Source organism: Motacilla alba, chromosome 1A (assembly GCF_015832195.1).
Source record: "Motacilla alba alba isolate MOTALB_02 chromosome 1A, Motacilla_alba_V1.0_pri, whole genome shotgun sequence".
In the NCBI taxonomy this organism is placed as follows: domain Eukaryota; kingdom Metazoa; phylum Chordata; class Aves; order Passeriformes; family Motacillidae; genus Motacilla; species Motacilla alba.
This window is the reverse complement of record NC_052031.1, coordinates 28306726-28328568: the sequence shown is the minus strand read 5'-3', so window position 1 is coordinate 28328568 and position 21843 is coordinate 28306726. Positions and strand designations below refer to the sequence as shown.

Genomic DNA, 21843 nt, shown 5'->3' with positions numbered 1-21843 from the left:
TGGCAGGCAGAAAAACAAACCCTGTGGATTTTTGTAGGAGCTCTTTGCTTTCTCAGTCCCATTGAAAAACTCAGCCCTAACTTTTTTCATAAATCATGAAAGAAAACATAGCCCCAAGCCACCTCCTAGCCACACAACAGTCAATTCCACAAAACAGGAGTAGGATGCAAACTGCCAGACAGTACAGAGAGATTCCCAAGCTTTTGAGGACAGCCAACAAGAGCCTGTACTTTTAGAAACAAAGACAAGCTGCACACTGAAAAGCAAACACCTCCATCTCTGTAAGTCTCTGCTGCTGCTTTTTTTACCAAGTCTGGTTGCTACGCTGTTTTCCACATTTCCTTCATCAAAACAATAATCATCTGCAGCCTTTTGAAATTATTTTCCAAAGATAAAACAATTATGTCAAGGATTAGTAAAAGCTCTTCACTGTTCCATATCTGCACAAATTACCTTGTATTTCAGATGATTTTATGTACATTTAATCACTCCAGATTAATTAGATTGCATACAGCAACCAGCAAAACTGAAGAGATGACTTCAGTTTAAGTACACATGCAGCTAACTTGTGGCTTTTTAGAACAATTTTAATTAAAAGTTCTAGAAAAACCATCCAGCTGAAAATATTGGGAGCTTTGGGATAGGCTTAGCATAGCTAATAATTTTATATTTAATCAAAGCAGCCTTTGGCTGTAATAAAAATCTATTTTCCTCTTGCAATAAATACAGTAATTCTGTGAAACAGAATATATAATTTGCAAAATTTCATATGTACAGAAGATCCATGCAGAAAAGAGATCATTGCAATCCCAACCTTCAGAGAGCAGGTTTCTTTCCTTTTAAATATGTAAGACTATTTGAAATCAGCTTTGAATATTATGCCATAATAGCAATTTCTCAAAAAGATGACCCAAAGTGCCTTGGATTCCTCCAGAAGAGGGAAAATAATCTTAAGTAGCAGTCATTTTGAATGAGGCTGACTTTTCCAGTGAACCACAGAGAGGAAGCAAGAAATGTCCCACTGGATCACACCAGCCACCAATGTAGCTCACTTCCACAGGTGGCAGTGACAAATGCTGCTCAGAGTGAGGCCTCACATGAGGCCAGCCACTTTTGGCAACCCATTTCCATGTACCCTCCCAGGTGCTCACAGAATTTTACAGACCATCCTTTAAAAATGTCAGCTGCACAGAGAACCTGAAAACCAGCCTTTTTGACTTTGTTTCTACATAGCACAGTATAACAGCTGGCAGGTCTCCAGCTCTAGCCAGCCTGGCCAAATGCTGGATTTGATCCATGCAATCAGATGAAAACAGCCCCATTAATACAATATAAACCTTCCAGCTTTGTGAGTCACAAAAACACTCATCCATCTACTCACACAGTGACAGCCAAGAGCTGCTACAGCATCTTTTCTACTAGAGACTTCCTTTCATTTATATGACACAAATTCCCAGTTGTGCTGCTGTAACATGTTTTTCATGTGGTCCTTCACTGAATTATATCCACTCCTTTATACTGGGTAGATGCAAATTTAAATAAAATAGCTACATTAATATAACATGATGCATCTTCTGCTCCTAAAGTACCTAATGTTCTAAAATAAATTACAGCTTTGACTCTTTGCTTTCTTAGATGGGTCAGAATGCAAAGCATTTTTCCTGCATTGAAATATTTCATTCATTTGTAGTTGTCAAAATATTTTCTTACCATTTTTTTTCAGTTAACACAAGAGACTGACTAGAAAATTATTGGTCTGATACACCCTCCTGATACAATTAAATTGGCAAACAGATTAGGTATTGATCTGCTAGCAAACATTTATTGATGAATACCAGTTTATTGGGAATTGGTGTTGAAATGAAAATAAATGTTTCATTTATAATATATATTATGTGTATATGCACACACTGCAACCTCTGGTCATTAGGACTTAATAGCAGTAAATTTATAGATCCTTGCTTTACTATAAACACATGCTGCCAGTACAGCTGATTTGCATAGATTTTGGGAGAGATGTTATAGGGAGACTAGCTGTAAGTGCTTTTCCTGTAGTAAAACCTACTGCTGCAGTTCTCTTTTGTTGTCTTATTTTCTACTTTCTGTGTGTATTACAAGTATATTCTCTCCCTTTCATATCTAAGAATCAAAACCTGCTCTTCCTGATAGCACTGATGCAAGTGCAGTCTTTATCAGCATGTTGCACAGATTGAAGGTTATTGAGTTGGCAGCAGAAAGCTTCTTGAAAGCCTTTCCCAAGGACCTCACTTTCATGGCCTGCTCTTTTAGCAGGACATAAAAAAACTTTGGTGCTGCAGTCAAATAGCTGAAACACATCTCTTAAATCATCTTTGCATCTCAGCACTACTTTGTCTAAAGTGTTTACATCTCAGATTTACTTTGTCTAAAGTACTTATTGCAAAGGTATAGCATTTAAATGACTTTTCATTAAAATGTGAAACACATTTGAAATGCACAAGTAGAAACACACAAGTAGAAATGCTCTTATTGCCTTCCAAGATTTACAGTTAGGCCTTTTTTCCATAGCAAATAGTCCTAGTCATAATCAGCTTGTTCATTAGTTTTGTTCTTGTCCATGTAAAACAATGTCTGGAACAGGATTCTTCAAACTAATTACAAAAGAGCTTACTCTGCATATTTACTTTGTAACCAGCATTTCCTAATAGCAAGCCATTTCAGTATCCAGCCACGTTTCCTCATTCTGTTGGATCCCAGTGTTGCTAGCTGCACTTTGTTTGGGACACTTTCCATTTCCCAATATATCGCTATTTTTCCAGACATTGTCCAGTTATATGATAGTGGATATCTTTGGAATAAAGACACAGATACATATGTCTGTTCTCCCCACCAAGAATGTGCAGAGAAAAGCACAAGTCAGCAAGTGGTATTTGGGCTCCATCTTCATGACAGGCTTTCCTAGTATTTTCCATCCAGCCCTCTTTTTATATGTCACCCCAAGGATATGTTAGCCTTACTCTGGCAGTTTATTCTATAAACAGTAAAGGCCAGAAATGTCTTTGTACAAAAGACAGACGTTGAAGAAGAATCAATTATAACCACAGAATTTGAGGTATAAAACCCTTCATTTCTACCAGTGAATCCTCCAGAGCAAGACACTATGCCAGGTTGTAATAAGTTAGAACTTATCAGAAGATAAGGATGATATTTTAAAGTAGTCAAAATTAGCTGTATTGATCAACAACTGTGCATTTAAGAAGAGCAATAAAGACAGATGAGGTGGTATGTTCCCCTACACATGCTATCAATAGCATTTCATGCAGCATATCCTGAAATGATAGAAATCTTCATATCTGTAACACTGTGTATGTCCTTGAGCATTGCCTTCTGTTCCTTTACACAATTGTTTCCCTCTGCATATTTCATGGGAAGGAGACTGGAAAGAGGAGCGCTTAATAAATGGAACCATTAAAAAGATTGGATTGCTCTTGCTTTCATAGGCATTATTGCAGCAGAAACCATTCATCTATTCTGCTCTGAGTAAATTTTGTACCTAAGTCTTAGTAAAAACACAAGTGCATCAAGACAGTAAAAATGGTAATCTGATTGATGACCAAAACGAATCAAAATGCTGCTTTATAGGGCCTTTTGCTGATACCTTCAGGATCTGCTTTAAGAAGATACCAGAGCAACTGAACATTAGCAAAAAAAATCAAAACAAAACATGTATACACAGTAGGTCAGAATATGGAGTGTCTAATTTCTACTGTAACAAAGTAAGTTGTACTTGATCTCATCTCTATTGTTTTCAACGTATGATCTAATAATAGAGCATTTTTCTGTTTCAGTGACACACAGCACAGTGCTAGTCATGGTGTTATTGCTACCATTATCTAAAGACATCAGAGCAAAATACATAGAACGTGATAATGTATCTTGTACAAGGAAAGGTCATGCAGCACTTCCACAATTTGCTGATCCTAAATATATGTACAGTTGTATCACACTGCATTATAATCACATTTCTGACGTATTGCCAGCGTGCACGATAGCAAGTTTATGGTACAGTGCCAATTACATGACACTGTGGGAGAACAGACAAAAGTTGAACCAGCATAAATTTAGCATGGTGCAGACAGATGATATCTGATTTGGAATTAAGCATAAGCCTGCTGTTAGGAAATTAGCCAATCAACATTTTTTTCCACAAAACTGAAAGATGAATTTTAACACAGTCAATGGCATGTGAGATGCAGTCACAGAATTTGCTCTCTTGTATTTATGAGCCTTGGAGCAGCATTTACTGCATCACTGAATTTCAGCCCAAGAGAGAAAGGGAATATACATGGAATTTAGCCAGGAAAGCCTTTCTCCTCATCCAAAACAGGCGCAGCAACTTCATATGAAATGAGGACTGGAGCAGTTGCTCTGATTTAAACACATCTGCATTAATTATACAAAGGCCAACAAAAGTGTAGTTAGCCCATGTAGTGCAAGAGGTGATGTAGGCAAGGAGGGGGAACCCAGAAAGAACAAGGAATCAGCAGGTTGGAACAGTGAAGGGCTACCTCAGTCAGATGTAGAGTATGAGATAATTATATGATATGCCCAGATATATCTATCTAGTTCATGATTTGGGGTATGACTGGCATTTGTCTGTCTCCTATGCAGAGCTTCCTGTTTTCCAGGTCTTGTTATACAACAGATTTTATTGTATTTGCAGAACAAGTTATCATAGTAGCTGTTTTTATTAATTGATGGAGATTGGATCCATCATTAAAATGGAATAAAAATTAGATACTGTTTCTCTAAGACTCTAAAAATGAAATTTCTGTGTAAACGAAATGGAAAAAAAAAGAATCTGTTGCTATAACAGGACAATATCAATTAAAGCCAGATTTAACAAGTTCTAAAATAATATTGACTACACTGGCACAAGGCAATGTCAAACCACATCACCAATTAAGAATAGAGAAAACTGCAAAACTTGAACAAAGTATACAGAGATAATTAGTCCTCTAATTAATTAATTAATCCTCTAATTAGGATGCTAAAATTAGCATTAGATTAGAAATTGAAGGGTGAACTGCTTTAATCGTCACTTATCTATGCAGAAGAGTTTCCATATTTTACATTTAAAGAAATTATTAATCTTTTCAATTCAATTATTCATCTTTTCAATTCAATTTTCAATATACCTTTGTCACATTCCACAGGTATATGACAAAGACTGTAAATCACATGTGCATGCCTGAGTTTGAGACATTTCCTGTCTTAGTTTAGGTACGTACCCACTCAGATAAACTGCAGAAGCAGACACATCACATTCTTTGGATTTGAACTGAGTTTCCAGAACTTATAAGGAATTTAAAGCTTTTTAGGATATGTCTGAAAATCAAACCCTTTACATATTTTCTACTCAGGCAGCATTCGCTTTTTAGCACCAGTTATTATACAGAAGTCTTGCTCATAGAAGCTTGTGTCCCATACTTGGATGTCCTCTGCCAAAGACAGTAGATCACTATTGAAGTTACTATGCATAGTCTTTTGTCATTCTTAAAAAAAAAGTTTTAAAAATAATGAACTGCAGACCCAGGCCTTGAAATCACCCAGAATTAATCACCATTAGATCCAGTAATGAGTCAAGGCTAGAAGTACCATCATGCTGCTGAAGAAGGATTCATGTGAAGAGAAACAGAAAAGAAAGAGATGAAAACAACCAAAGCATCTGCTACAACTTCATGACAGTCTTGCACCAGGGAAAAGGTTTCAAGTCAATTTTATCTGTCCCTCAGGGCTACAGTGAGCCCATTTTTCAGTCAAATAGAAAAGACAAAGGATTTTCTGCATGAGTTTTACAATAAGTCACACTTGAAAAACCAGGCTAAGTATCCCAGACTTCAAACCTGCCATGATTGGGATTGATCAAGACAGAGTAACACTTAAAATGCAGGGCATAGCACATGTCACAAGACTGACTTCCAGCTCCTGCTACCACCTGCCCTGGTGCCTGTGTCCTGGCTGCTACATAGGCAGGGTAATGGAGAGCAATGGGAAGCAAACTTTTAGGTTTTCTTCTTCAAATGAAATCCAGGAATAAATGTGTTTCAGCTTTTACGTCTCACAAGTTTAAAGCACATCTGTAGTTATTCTCTAAATTAGATAAGGCACCAGGATCAGATATAGTACATTAAAAAAGAAACCCTGTAAAGAAAGGCAAAGCGTGTTCATTCTTGTTATGGACCACTTACATGGTCTTTTTTTGGTGTTCACATCTTTGTTAAGAGTTATTTAATTTTTTTTTGTAAGTTGCATGACTTTTATTGGTGAGTAATACAAGAACAGCAGGATCCAACTCCTATCTCTGTAACTCTTTCATCTGCTTTGCTGACTGTATTAGCCACTTTCCCTGAATGGAGAATGGGGGAAAGTTCAACAGCAGACTGACATAATAATGAGGACACAAAATATAGATGAAAAGAATACATGCCTAAATGTCTGATGAACTGATATTAGCATATAAATGCAATATATGTACAATATCAGCCTTTGAATTAAACCACAAAGAACTCTGTCTACTTGATTAGTTGTTTATTTTTCCTTTTGAGGGAACACATCAGAGCCACAGATTGATACTTTAATAAGGAACACGAAAACCTTTAGTCAAGATTAAAAGGGCTAGTAGTTAGATGTCATAATTCATGGATACTGATTGTGCAGGACTTTGACAAGAACCATTAATTGTCACCGTGTAGCTTCCTTCTGAAGTCACATACTCAATTTAGTTCTAGTTCTTACAAGATCTGGTAGCATCATTAAAGCAAGCTTGGGGCTAAGCACTGATAATGGGACTATTTTAATATTCTTAGTACTTTCACAAAGGAACAGCATGTCATACATCTGTTCTATGTATTGCGCCTAAACTCTCTAAAGGAAAAAAGTCTTTTTGTTGTCTCCACTATTACCTAAGACAGTGAGATGTTAGGGTTTCTGCACTCTTTTGCAAGCCTGTCATACAGTAGAAATTTGAAAAAAAAACACAAAAAGGCCCAGCTCACAGATGGCTTTCATATTTCCTTTGTACCTTTTGGACTAATCTTACAGATTGATATTATTTCACATTAAAAGGAAAAAAATCAAAACAAAGGGTGTCTCTTTCTCTGAAGGTTTCAGGAGCTCTAGACGGTAAGAATTTTCTTCTCCAACGACAGTCAGAATGGATGAACCCCTAGATTAATGTAAAATTAAACAGAAACTTTCCCATTCTCCTTTATTTCTTGTCTGCAGTTGCTTCAGAGAAGTAAAACAGAAACATGGCAGCGTAAACAGAGGCTAAACATGCCCATGCAGGCACAAAGCAGAGGAAAAATTCAACATGAGGACAGGTCTCAGTGCTCATTATTAAGCTAATAGCAGGGTTTAGATCAAATAAATAAGCATAAGAAAGGCATGGGGGCAAAAGAAGGTTCCCTCAGGCCACTGTGTCCCTCCTGCCTGAAGGACTGGCAGGTGTATTCCACTACAGACTTATACTACTATAAAACTATAAGATAGTGTCCACCTCACCTGCCTTTTAGATATCTGAAGCGATATGTCTAAGTGGCTGCAGGCTTCCTTTGAAGTCCGTGGGGAAGAGAGCAACTTCAAGCCAATGCATCTGATCTATTTAAGTTCTGCTAAGGAAAGGCTTAGCTGCTCTCTCATGGTGCTTGTTTCTTATCCCGTTTTTCACAAGTCCAGACACATGGTTGAAATAAGGAAGATGAATCTTATTCAAGCATCCCTCATTTCTTGACAGCTTGGCTGTTGACCTCAGTTACTATGAGTTACTATTTCATCTGGTGAGCAAATTGGCATCAGCCTCCATGGAGAGGAAAATATACAATTAAAAAAATCCAGCAAGTGTACAATTAAATAAAAATAGCTTGACTAAAAATCCACCAGAAGTTTTCATTCATGTAGTCTTACTTCCACATCCATTTTGCTAACTAAATGCAGATGCTTGCTAATTAAGATCACCTTTCAGTGTTTTAATGGCTTAATATAAATACTGTCACTGTTCACACAGGACCACTTCCAGTCTCGCTTCAGACAGATACTGAACTCAGGATCTGGCTCTATGCCTCAGTCACAAGGGTTTTTTGCTTTTCTTTTCTTTCCCCTTTTCTTTTTTGACAATGAGTGTGAGCTATTTTTCAAAGTGAGACAACAAAACCGGTATTATTTCAGGATGGTTCAAAACGGAAACTAATTCACTCTTCATAAAAAAGGAAACAAAGCTCTAGAAGAAGGTTCAGCACTACAATATCCCCTGAGGTTGGCCAATTACTTTTGGTTGATTTGGAGGGTTCAAATCCTGCTTTGTTTACAACTCAGTCTATATTATTTAACACATTATTGCTGTTGACATCACATTAATTAAATAAGCACAGAGACAGATTGTTCCAGCTCTTGAAAACAGAATGAATAAAAGACCCCACAAGAACAGATTTCTCTTCCTCACACATTGCAAACACCAGATCAGAGCTAGAAGTATTTCCTGTCACAAATTAAATTAGTATCTACCAATCTTTCAGCATCTGAGCAATTTCTGTTTTGATTACACACAGCACATGATAAATTAAAAACTGCCAGAAGTTTCACAAAAGCATTCCTGAAGCTAGTAACCACTTCCTGTGTATCTCTCTCAGATCACATGCACCAGAAGGGCAATTAAGTGGACTCAGAGGCCACAGGAAACTGGTATATGAGGAGGGAATTCAGTCTCAGTGGCCCCTGAGCATCACTGATTCCAGACTGGAGTCATGTCCTTTTTCCTGTGCCCTGAGGAGTTGATTTGGAACAGTAAAGGAGAAATGTATCTGGGAGAAAAATCATAGAAAGCAGTTTCTAGATAGTGAAAACCATCCCATTTAAATGCTTACACATTGATACTCTGCCAGGGAGTACTAGGACAGCTAGTCTAGGTACACTTACCATTCAATAGCTACACACTCATCAATTAGTTCTTGATGCTACCAATGGAAAAGGGAGTATTTCCCTTGGTTCCTGCAGACTGTGAAGGCTGCTGCTGAGATCCTGTTTGGGATCAACTCAAAGCAACTACCTTGTTGGGCAACGCTGATCTTAATCCCTCCCACTCAGTTCAATCCACTCAAAGCTGGACTGCTGATGTTTTGTCTCGTGCTGAAAAATTACAATTTCTCTCCTCAGCATTCTCATAATGAAGATTTTATCTTCCACACACTGATTGCAAGAACCAGAATAACTGCAGATGTTTTGGTTGCACACCTTTTTCATATTTTGTTTTATGCACCTTTTTGTCCTAACTCCATCCCCTTCTCCCAAGCTAACACACTCTTGTCCAAGGAACTCCCTCCATGACCTCTGTATCTCCACGTGTTTGATTGTAATGGATGCACTACAGAGAGTTCATTTGTTTCATATAAATGGGCTATGGGAGCACCTTGGAACGACCACACATATTTCAGGTGTGCTATTAATATCAAATAAACTATTTTAACACATCCTTAATCTCTCTTTAATAATCCATTCTAAGTGAATTATCTTGAAGCAATGCTGGACTATGATTGATGGGTCTCTCTATAAAATCTCACTCTTGGCTCAGCACAAAAGAAATACCCTACCAATTACAGAAAGCTCACCCTGGATATTCAAACCAGCTTCTTGAAGAAATAACAGGATGGAAGAGAGACTGATATTTCTGAAAGTAGCTCAGTGAGTCTTGCATTCTCTATGAAACAAGATAGATGCCTTCCTCTTCCTGATCACAGCACTAACAACTCACCCTGTACATGCATCACCAGAGTTATCACCAAATGCAGCACCACTGTACATGAAGTACCAGCACTTCCATGCAAACATTCCTTATCAGAATTGTATTTGCACATCTATACAAGGTGACTGCTTTAAAGGCATGGACATTTACTGGAAGAGCCTGTGCCTATGCTACTTGAATTATTGATCAATTACAAACAGATTACTAACAACTCTGAATCGTTAAAACCTTATAATAAATCATGTAGATAAATAAAACATGCCTAAGGTGAATAATCTTCTTTCTCTCTTCCTTTTTCTGAATTCACTACCAGAAGCATGGCACTAACCTATTCATAGTAAGGGTACCCTTTAAAAGCCCAAAGTCAATATTTAAAAAGCTGGTGGTCTTCTGAAGTAAAAAGAGTATTTCCTCAGGCTTTATTATCTCAGCTGACACAATAGACACTTCTAATAAGTTTACCCTACAGTACCTATGCCTCTGAAAAAATTAATCATGAATAATTGGCAAATAGGGTAACAAATTGCTTTTTTGTTCCTTTTAAAATATTTTCTTTCAGCAATTTTAACAAACACAGAATCCTTGAAAAATGCAGCTAAATTATCCAGCAATACAAATTACAGTGCCCTAATTCAGCAAAGGCTGAATATTAAAAAGAAATAAATTAGGTCAGGTAAGGTAAGTCACAGTACCTGAAAAATTAGCTTTGCTAACCTATATTTCAGCATTAGTATGCTGATTTCTAATTTCACAAGGAATTTCCATACTTCATTGTAGCTTAATTAGCAAACAGACCCCTTTTTCCTTCCTTAGAAGGAAAACATTTAGATTCTGGTTTAAAGTCTTCCAATGCCTAAAAAAAAATAGAAAATGTGAAGTTTAAAAAATACTCAAGATCCTGAATAGTTTGCTGGATCTAGGCCCTATTGCTCATGCCATAGGACACTACTACTTCATGTATCCATTTTCTCTGCCTGCTGCTTTACTTAGCTCTACTGAAGGGTAAGCTAAATTTTACTCACTGAATAAGCCACCAAATTTGGGGTAGACCTGGGGGGGGGGGGTCCCTAAAATTTTACCAGAGCCACTGTCTATAAAAAAAGAAATGTGTAGAACATAAAAGAAAAAGGCTAATACTCCAATGAAGTAGCTGGTTTTCTAATTTCCAATTATAAAAACAAGTCTCTAAACTTGCTGACTGGAAGGGAGTTGGCGAATACTTGAAATAAAAAATTTGACATGAATTCACAAGGACTGGTCATTCTTATTTTCTCCAAAGCCAAATCAGATTATGCTCTGTGAAGCCAGCATTAATCATAATTAGCAGAAGTCACAAATCTCTTATTTCACTAAGTCGTGATGTTGGTTGCTTAGAAACTCAACCAAGTATTACCAACTGTATTTTCCTGTTTATTTTATTTTCTCCAGAGCATAACCCAGGCTCAGTAAGCTTCACATTCTTTCAACTCACATAGCAGTCTCTTCAATGGAAGATAAACTTCTCTTCATTCTACATACCCCAGAGTCTACAAATAAATGCCAGTGTGGATCCCACTACAGAGATGGAGTCCTTATCACCACCCACATTGCTACAGGTGCTTCTACAGCTACAGAAGAACAGTAGTAGGATAACAGTCTTTACACACCCCTGGCACAGAAACTGCCCTAATTTCAGTCGTCCTAGACACTTCAGGGCTGTGCCTTTACAGAAGTAACATAATTCATTCCAAACTTTAAAGAATTTTTAAACTCAGAATAAATATGTATGCTGTAATCCAAGCAAATATTATGCAAGTGTGACTTCCACTACTTCTGCAATTGCTCATGCAAGAGGCAGACTCAGAGCTGGAGCTGTCAATATTGTGAATGTCAGTGCCAAGAAGAAAAACCACCCCAATGCTGCTGGGAATATCAAAATAAAAGAAGACTTCAAGCTTTCACCAGGACAAGTAAAGCCACAACAGAAGCCTTCCCCAGCAATGTGGCAGACATCCTCTCTTGCTGATAGAAGTCCTTCTTGCCTGATCTCTGAAGGGTTTTGACAAAACACTGGCCAGTAATAATTTATTTTATCTTACCCTAGTCATGATCATCACTTCTCAATCCAAGTTCATCTGTATGGGATGGTTAAATAGATGCAGCTTAAGCTAAGTGGCCCTTTTGGCACTTAAAAGGGAGGATTTGTACAGTGGAGCATCCTGCAGGCAGGAGCAGACCAGACCGCTGAGAGCGGGACAGTCTGACAACAAGGCATGTGGCTGAGCAGACCAGCCGGGGCTTGCCAAGGAGGTCCCTTTCAAAAACTGAAATAGGTTAAAGGAGCATGAAATATGCTTTCCTCTTGATGCTGTAGATAGTAAGACAACAGCAGATTGCTACAAACGCTTTTTGGTTTATCCTATTCTCAGGGAATGCAGAAAATCCAAAAGTGCTTGCACTGCCACTCAGACACTACTGCCCAGAAGTATTTGCTTTCTTGTACACATACAGGGAGGCACATGTTCATAAGGAAGCACAGATTAGTATTATTAATGTATGTTAACATGTTAACAGCTACACAATGTGGAAGATTTATCAGGAAACTGAAGTACTCTCTTAATATGAATGTATAACCGACAGTCTGTGCCTAGAAGAGTTTGTATATCAGTATATAAGCTAAATAAACAAAAACAAGCAAAAAATAAACTAAAAAGAGGAACAGAGATTGACAATGAGTCTGTGGAATTTGCTATATCAGCATCCTATTTATGTCATCCTTTCTTCCTGTAACTTACTACCGATGTTAAATCACATCTCTTTTTAACGACTATAATTAGTGCCTCTTTAATGATTTAGGGAATTATGTGCAACTTCAAGGATGCAACAAAAGGTGAAAAACCTTCTAAACACTGGAGGAAACTGGACCTTATTTTCAAACAATGTTTCTGATTCTTCAGCTAATGGAAAACAAACAAAATCTCAAATACTGAACATCCTTGAAGATGTCAGCACTTTGATTTTGATTTTAATTACATGAAACTCTGCAAAACTGAGTCAAACACACATCAGTAATCCCCAAATGGATTCCTTTTGTTACATTTCAGTAAACCCCATGTGGATTCCTTCACTTACTTGGGAAAAGAAGAAAATTCTTTCTTGCAATATATTGTTTTTTCAGAAGAAAAATGATTTTAACTTTAGGAATGCTAGTTAGTCTCAAAATAGCATAAATTATCCTGCAAAGACTATTTACACAAAAGGAATATGAAGTTCTGTCACTTAAAGTCAGTGGCTTCTGCTAAGATTTATAAAAGCTATGCAAGCCATCAGGGAGTCCTCCAAAAAGCTGTTTTAACCAAAGTGAGCTGAAATAATTTCTAACTTCAGTCCTTTGTTCTTCATTCAGAGCCAAAAAGTCAGTCCAATCTCTCAAGACAGGGGTTACTTTACTGATGCCACCAACAGTACAGAGAGGACAGAGCCAGGCTGTCCTCAGTGGGCACAAGTCAAACCAAGTGAAAAGCCAGTCAGACATCAGGTAAAAAGCTTTGCCACAAGGATGAAGGAACACTGGGACAGGTTCCACAGGGAGGCTGTGCAGATTCAATCCATGGAGAAAGCCCTGAGCAACCTGCACAAAACTGGCCCTGCTGTGGGAAGGAGCTGTAGCCGATGGCCTCTAACCTCCTCCAACCTAAATAGTTCTAAATGAATCTGTACACAGCATGTAACACAAGGGAAGAGAAGTGAAGAGAAATAAACAACTTACCAGCCAGCTGGGCATTTTAAGGGAAAAAAAGTGGCCTTACCTGAAAACATAAGAGAAAGCAAAATGTCAACAATTCATCAAAATCAGCAGGGTAATGACTTACAGTAACTATTTGTCCATAAACAACTTAGACAATTACGCTCTCACAACATTGCAAATATTGGCCCCAGTATGTTCAAACTCTGTAAAAGAAGACACAGCTATACTGAAATGCATACCAGGGTCTCCTCATGACTGAACCTCCTGCAGCTATGCCCACAGCTCAGGGAAAATAAGTTTGTCATCTGTAGGCTCTATGACCTGAACGTTTTCATACTCACTTCCTCACTATTTCAATTTCATCAGACATGTGCCAACATTTCTTGTAGAAAATTTTACCTTCAGTCCCTGCTGAGGATCTGTCCACTAATGACCATAATGAAACATGCTTTGTGTGAGAGCCTGTTCATTTATTTTCATTCCCGTGAGTGCCTTCAGAGACCAGTGTTGCAATCACGGCTACTTACTATTTAATTCCCAGCCAAATTTATGGTCAAATTGAAAAATGGATGCAGGCTGCCTGATGCAGGATGCTTTTGTCTGAAGTGTCCTCATGGAATCATTATACTTGCATTAATCTTTAATCTGCAATTAAACAATCAGTTCTATGTAAAAGATAGCTGCAAACAGATCTCCTGAATGTGTACTAGGCAATATATCTTAATGAATGTATGCGTGCTGTCGAGGATCTGCAATTAGGATGGCATCCATCACCGGGTCCCAGGTCAGCAAAAGGTTAGGGGGGAACCAAACCTCCCCAAGGTCCTGAGCACCCAGCCATGCTACCTGTCCAGCTCTAGGGCTGTGCCTGCAGCAGTAGAGAACATCTAGAGAAAAGCCAGGTGGGGGTGGGAAAAGAGATACAATGGATTAAGGCATGGCCTCGTTGATAAATCTGTCTTGGCAGAAGATGCAACCTGCTTTGAATCTGTTTCTTTCCAATTAAGAGACCTGCTTCCAGCTTGGGCAGATGCTTAATTGGAGACTGAGGCTGCCAGGCAGGCACCAGAGCCATGATCATTAACAGGTAGTTTGAAGCCATTAAGGTGCTCCTGCTTGTCAATTCCCTTCTCATATACCACTGACATAAATAAATGCATCCTCTTCCCCACGGCAGCAAGCTCACCTTGTAAGGGGATTTGCACATGTGTGTCCTGCAAACACGCCTTTGGTTTCTGGGACTGTGAAGTTATCACATTAGCACCCAAGGCATGTGATTCAGCAGGGAATAAAAGGGGCCTTCCTGCCCGGTGTCAGTGTAATGTTAGAATGGTACCAAATGGCTTCAGCAATAGGTAAGCAGAAGGGCATCTGTTTCAAATTTGACTAAAATTGTATAATTAGATCTTGGTAAGAGATCCGTCTGCTCATGTGTGGTTTTATCAAATGCTCTCACCTAATCCATACAAGGAACCAGTTTTCAAGCCTCAGTGGACAGCATTTCTGATGCAAACATGGGCACAACCCTAAGAAACTCTACACCTGTGCAGAGCATTCTGTATGAATAGATGACTGTACCAATACAGCAGGTTTTTAATTATAAACACGGGGAAACAAAACTACAGTGATACCCATGAATGCTGTCTTATTACAGGACATTTGTCCCTTCCCTGTTTTAGACCTAATAATTCCCTTACTGGTAAAAAAAAAAATTAAAAATCCACTGGATTAATGTCAAGCAGTGAGATTAATTTTGTTTTATCTTACAAGGGTATCCAGACAAAAAATCACAACTGCCTCATTTAATGATGTAAAGAATTCCCTACCATGTACCATTTGCAACTTACAAATTAACCAATCTCGACAAATATACACTAATTAAGGGCAAGAAAGTAAAAGGCACTTATTGATTGCAAGGTCTGAAGCACCAGAAAACTGATTAAATATATGTTGTTAAGGAGTTAATAAATGAATTAACTCTGCTATGCCATGCTCCATGTACACATAAAGCTATGGTAGCTAAATGGCAATTCAGTGCTATAGTCTTCAATTATTTCCAGTGGGCTAATAAGACAAGCAATTAGACCATTGTGTTCACTTCAAACCACAGCATTAACACATCCATTTGTGCAAAGGAATAAATGATACCCATCCGGTGGGGACAAAACTACCATATATAAAATATTTTGCAAATAGAAGACCTATTTGTTTAAAAAGAAGTCTAAGTCAGCTGCCACATAAAAATAATAGAATTTTACAGCTGCAGAGTGATCACAGGAATGTCATAGCTAAGGTCCACCAAAGAGGGATAACATTCCTACTTAAATATATTACCTTTTTAATAGATTCTATCCCCAAGGTAACACAGACCATCATGGACTATGACGGCTGCAAAATGATTAACCAAGACCCTTCTTGGTCCCTTAGTCCCCTTGGTCTTTGTCCCTTTACTTGAACCCTAGTCCAAGTGGAGTAGCACCACTGTGAATTGTAGCCCAAGTGGAATTGTACCACCTTACTGCACGTCGGGAAGAAAACCAGTAGTTACCGACTTGGGTTACGGCCAGAATGAAAACTTACTGATGACCAGATCAAATCACCTTGCAACCCTATAAACAGCGCTCGTAAGTGAGGCCCTTTGAGCTCTCCTGGACTGCAGCAGGCTGGGCCAGCAGCTCACTCTGAGTGGGACACCTCTCAGAGCTCATGAACCCTCCAGCTTTTGATACTCAAACTGTCACTGATGATGAGGTCTAGGCTAATACTGCTCCCAACACACAACTCCATGCTCCTTGAGGTGCAACCCTTCCTTGCCAGCTGGGAAACGCAAAGGAATTTGATGTGAGTATTCCACTGCACCTCACATATTTTACCCATGTGTATATGAATTGATTATGGCATGAATGTTACTATCTCAAATCTATAGTTAAGGCATTGTTATAATTGGCAGTTAGCTCTACCAACCTGCTTAGTAAAGGGTAAAGCACTCAGTGATTAATTGCTACTAAAACCTTTTGCACCCTTATCTGTACATCCTTATCCCCTTTTGCATTTCGAGCTTCCATGTAAATCATTGCAAATTGTTTCTAATTTCATGTTCTTTTATATGCTTTAACCTGTGTATTAAGTTATAGAGTGAGCCTTGCAATCAAACTCTGTAAAGCTGCATTTTCAAAAATATATGTTAAACCCTACGACTCTCAGTTACATGCACATTTACTCTTCCTCCTTCTTCTGTTTTCCCCTTCCCATAAATTATGAAGCTTTATACTGAGCCATGCTGAATAACCTTAGCAATAATGGGCTTGCTCCAAGAGTACTTCACTATTTTGACAATGCCAAAATTAGAGTGAAGCATGTGTTGCTTTGCATGTGTCAGTCACATAGCAGCCTCCTTTGAGGTCTATCAATAAGCACAAAGTGGCGGGCGGTCATCTGAACTACATGCTGTGCTTCCGTATTCCGCTCAGCAGTCTGCACAATTTTAACCAGGGAGCTGCAAGGATAAGGACAGGAGATTTTTTTCCAATCAGGTTAAAATGTTTCAAGTGGCCTATTTTCACTTTCTGTATACTTCTGAAAGATGACTAGGAGTCAGTGAGAGAGATTAAGCTCTGTTGGAGGTGCACTGTATTCATAATATATTAATAGCCAAGAATGCCTCAATTTTGGTTTTACGCTGGCAGTAGACTAAACTGACTAAAGTGACTAAAAAGAACACAGAGGTGAGAATGAAAACTGAACGAGTTACTCTCCTGTAGTAGAGGACCTTAGAAAACTGTAAGAATGAGGTTCTGTTTTCAAAAATACTGTACACCAGTTGTTGCTGAGCAAGTTTCCAGAATAAAAAATTGCCTCTATGCACATAGCATTTTAAGCTCTAGGAGAGTCCCACAAAAGCCTGTGAATGAGTTACAGCAATGGAAGGAAAGAGGTGCTACTAATGAACAAACTTCTTACTGCAATGGAAGGAAAGAGGTGCTACTAATGAACAAACTTCTTACTGCACTGTGTCAAAGAAAAAGCATTTCTTAAAGGATTGTGATAATTCAGATTTTTCTGGCTGCTTTGCTATTATTCCTTACTGTGCTCCCATCTGTGAGTGGGAGACTCATTGAACTGAAATTATATGCAAGAAGCAATTTCAAAAATCTGAAGACATAACATTACTACAAAACAATGGCTTGAAGCATATCCTGCTTTGTTACAGAAGCTTCCAATTTCCTTTACCAGGTACTGAAATTCTACAGCAACTACCTCCACTAGGTATTTCTGCAGGCTAAGCAAATACCCACCAAATTTTGAAACTGACTTTATATGGATTCAGATATTATTTTCCACATGTTAACTGAATATCCAAACCATAAACTGTGTGCTCAATGATCAGGCGAAATCCAACCCAAAACAACCAAAAAACCAGACTCCAAACCCCCTTGCTCTTCTGTACCTTTATTTTGCAACTGCAAGTTAAGAGGAGAAAATAATTAATTAACTTTTACAGTAGCAATAACAAAACACAATCATACAATAGCAAAACAGGAATCAGAAAATTATTGTATTGATCCTGAAATCTGTGAAGGATTGGTCATTGCTGTAGGTTGCCCACAGTCTGATGAAGTGCTTGCTAATGCAAATTTTGGCCATTTCATCACACTGTGCAAACATGTCTTACATGCTGCTGGGAATTGTCTGCAATCACTAACTTTCCTAGGAATGATGAAGCCCCCAAAATTCTTAGGTCTAAGGCTCTTAACTCTTCATAGCTCTCTTCAAATGTCATTCTCTTGTCTCTCAACTTCCATTTGTATTTTTTCAGAAATATTCCAGCAACAAAATAGCCCCAACAGAGTAAGAAATTAAGGACTTCTTATAAGAGTTACCCAGGTGCTCTACTAATATTTACCACCCTTCCACCTTCTGACACTTACCACATAATTTTTTGTAATGCCATCAGCTTTTATCAGCTAGTGGAAATACAGAGCATATAAACATATGTGAACCACAGACACATAAAAAGTGCCATACGCTTGAGTTCAGGAAACTTAATGTCCAAGGAAAATGGCCAGAGAAATAAACAGCAGGAAGAGAAAAGGACACTAAAGAAGGCAAAGGTTATTTATTAATTCAAGGTGTTCTTGTCTTCTGGGTCTGAAGATCAAGACCATGCATTGTAAATGGATCTAACATTCAGGAATATGCTACAAGTCTTGTATGTTCTGTGTTTTTTTCCATTGCAAAAGTATGATCTATAGATGATGTATGGATCGGGGATCTGGTGGTAGATCATAACTTCAGTGGAAAGTGAAGGCTCTGTCTGTGGGTCATGGATTTTTATATTCTTTGCTTGTGGTACGTAAAAGAATGAAATATGCTATGCCTGTATGATCTCTCTCAGAAATTAGAAGTGATGTTTTTTGTTGTTTTTTTTTTTTTTTTTTTTTTTTTCCTGGGGAATGAAGCCTGAAGAACAAAACATAGCACAATATGTATTCATTTTTATTTCACTGGAAAACATTGAGTGTGAGGGAAAGTGAAAACAAGACAAAAAACAGACACAAGAAAATCTCTGATTTGGGCTAATTTTTTATACTGCATCTTCAAGCATGTCACAAAGATTGGTCTGTTGATGTGTAGATGCTGCACCTACAGGCATTACCTATGCAGAGAAGCCAAAAATTACCATGCCCTCTGTTTGGCACTTGAAAGAAATCACAAAATGTAAATAGGAAGGCATGATATATACCATGAGGTCAGTTCTGTCTTGTATTTTTCCTTTACTTGTATACACACTTTAAAACTCAAAGAAGCCTATTTTAGCAATCTTGCCATTAACTTCCCTAAAGAAAATAAAAGCAAGGGATGGACGCCTCACTATTCTTTAAGCTTTCTTTTCTTCTGCAAAATTTCAAATTTCCTTACAACCTTTCCCCCCATACAGTCTACCGCCACCCTGAGATGTCATTGAAACGTTAATATTTGTAGCTGGGTATGACACTCAGCCACCAGGAGCAAAGCTATTTGGCACTGTAATGCAAATGACTGCATTCATCAAAGGAGCTTTGTTAGTTATTCATTGTGTTCCTTATCATTCCTTTCCCAAACCCCAGTGCTTCTGCATTGTGCACAGAGGTGTGTCCACAGCAGCATCCCCGCTGTAAAACCCACCCTTATCAGGCAGAGCAGGGTGCCACCGGAGTGACCTGCCAAGTCACTGTGTCCCCTCTCCTTCCCTCACCCTTTTGTGCCCAGGGTTGCTCTTTGTCCTCATCCACGGGATCTGTCTCCCCCTGCTCAGATCACTGCGCCAGACCCTCTCCCACAGCCCAAAAAATGATTTGCAATGAAAGAGACTCTGGAGAGATGGGTAATTCCCTCCTTCTTTTACCCCAGCTCCTCATTTTCTTCTGAAATCGACTCCACCAACCAACTTTCTGCAGGGTTGGGCTTTTAGAAACAACTACAGCAACAAAACCGCCCCAGCTCCTGTGTGTATTGTGGCAGCCCAACAGGCTTGCACAGACAGAAAATGGTATTGACAGGTTTGGAAAGGGACAGACACGGACTCTCATGCAGGCAGACACTGGGGGCTTATTTTTCATTAAATCTTTCACTGCTTAACACAGTTCAGCATACCATTCTGTACCTCCAGAGAAAAGCTTTTGGGGGATGGAGCCAGAGACTAATCCCTCTGTAATTTCTACTGCTGCTGGCAGTACTAACTGCCAAGGGATTTTGGGGAAAGATAATGGCACTGTTAACTCGTAACCTAGGTGTAAAAGTGGTCTTAATAAAACTGGGATGGTTGAGGCCCCATCAATAACCACCACACACCAATTTTATTGGATGTAACAGATGCAATCTGTTTGATGTGGTACAGGGGGCTCATCCCAATATGGTAATTAATAGAGACTGGGGAGCCACTCAAAAAATTGTCTGCCACAACAGCAAAGCACCTGGGACAGTCAGTTTAACCTCGACAGCAAAGTAAAGATGTAAAAAGAGCTTATGTGTAAAATTGCATTTGACACTGAAGAAAGATCCAGATCAGTAAGAGGACTGGTCTGGACATTTCTTCAGTGTAAAATGCAATTAAGCAGGGTATAAAAACCTGTGTATAATTAAGCTAGTTTGGAATGATTCTGCAGATATTCTACAATTAGTGTTTGTATAAGAACAGATTTTCTGTTTTGCAAGAATCAGCAGTTGATTGTTAACCTGAGAAGATGCTGATATCAGCATAATTATTTTTGCATATACCTACCCTTCCATGAAAACATAAGTTAGAGACAATTTCTCTAGCCAAAGAACAGGTGTAACAACACAAGGTATAATAAATTGTTCCCAAACAAATCCAGTTCTGTTTTTCTCTTTATCTTCAGCAGAGTTGTTCTTTTTTGTTTTGGAGTATGGAGAGGAAGCGGTAGAAGCGCTAATTTCATGTTCTTGGCACTATATGTTATCTTGAGCAAAACTTTCCTATACTTCTTTTTCCCCGGTACTTCCTTGTCACATATCAAGATTACTCTATTAGGCTGATGGATGCTTTGACACTATAGTTAGGGTAAACAGGGTAACTAGAATAGTGCTATTACATGCCCTGTGTAATGTACTTACAGATGCTTTACGAACCAAGTGCAAGGTTCCTAAATCTTCTTGTTGAAAAAGAAGAGTGCAAAAAGATTTGTAGAAGTTAAAGGCTAAAACAGGCCGAGAATACTAGGAATTTATCAGTGCAATAAAGAAAATGGGAGCTGGGTATTTAATACCCTGATTGTACAGATTGTTTTCACTGGAATCCCTTTTGCTTCTGGTCATCTATTCTCTAAAATTTTCATGAGCCCTCTTACCTTCTTGAATGGGGCAAGAGCCTTCATCAATGGTAACTAAAATTAGGTTTAGTCTATCTTCTTTTAAACTTCCTATGCATTTTCTGTGCCCAGGTTGTAAAGAAGGCCAGTGGCATCCTGGCTTTTTCAGCAATAGTGTGGCCAGCAGGACTTAGGGCAGTGACCATCCCCCTGTACTCAGGGATGCACATCAAATCCTGTGATCAGCTTTGGGCCCTTCACTACATGAAAGGCATTGAGGTGCTGGAGTTTTTCCAGAGAAAGGCAAGGGGGCTGGTGAAGGGCCTGCAGCACAAGTGCTGCATGGAGTGATTGAGGGAGCTGGAGGTGTTTAGCCTGGAGGAAAGGAGGCTGAGGGGGGGACCTCTTGCTAAAAACTGCCTAAAAGGACGTTGTGGTAAGGTGAGGGTTGGTCTCTTCATCCAAGTAACAAGTTTGCCCCGGGGTTTAGATTGGATATTAGAAAAATACCTTCACAGAAAATCTTATTG

The 21843-nt window shown here is 38.7% G+C and overlaps 1 protein-coding gene across 5 annotated transcripts in view; it reads right to left on the bottom strand.

Moving 5' to 3' along the window:
• Positions 1 to 21843, bottom strand: part of PDZRN4 (PDZ domain containing ring finger 4) — a 230500-nt gene that overhangs the window by 58732 nt on the left and 149925 nt on the right. The window lies entirely within an intron of this gene.